At 31.1% G+C, this 480-nt stretch overlaps 1 non-coding gene across 1 annotated transcript; it reads left to right on the plus strand.

Annotated features, from left to right (window-relative positions):
* The first annotated feature begins 96 nt into the window (after nt 1–96).
* On the plus strand, nt 97–169 carry TRNAA-UGC. Its single transcript has one exon. It is a non-coding gene; the product is annotated as a tRNA-Ala (tRNA).
* Nucleotides 170–480: the final 311 nt, after the last annotated feature.

Here is a 480-nt window from a genome sequence, read left to right on the forward strand (position 1 = left end):
TCACCAAACCAAACTATTTATTAATATTTTGATATTTTTTTTACTTTCACTATTATTGATGATAGGACATTTAAGGTTTTATGATGTAAAAATTAAGGGGATGTAGCTCAGATGGTAGAGCGCTCACTTTGCATGCAAGAGGTACGGGGATCGATACCCCGCATCTCCAGAAATAAGACTATCTATTATTAAAAATATATTATTTCTTTTTCCTTATTCATGACATGTTGGGTAGCAATATTTCTTCATTTTCACTATTATTGATGACGGAAAATTTAGGGTTTTGTGATGCAATNATCTCCATAAGGGGTGGGTATGAGAGAAAAAGAAAAGATACTTACATAAGGATTTATATCATTATGTCTATGCCATTTTTATAGATAAAAGAGAGTAATGTCCGATAAGCACATATAGAGAGAGGACTTATTGAAAGTAAAGAAAGCAATCTAGTAGTTATACTCCTACTTATGAAACTAGATT

This window comes from Cucurbita pepo, unplaced genomic scaffold (assembly GCF_002806865.2).
Source record: "Cucurbita pepo subsp. pepo cultivar mu-cu-16 unplaced genomic scaffold, ASM280686v2 Cp4.1_scaffold008410, whole genome shotgun sequence".
Taxonomy (NCBI): domain Eukaryota; kingdom Viridiplantae; phylum Streptophyta; class Magnoliopsida; order Cucurbitales; family Cucurbitaceae; genus Cucurbita; species Cucurbita pepo.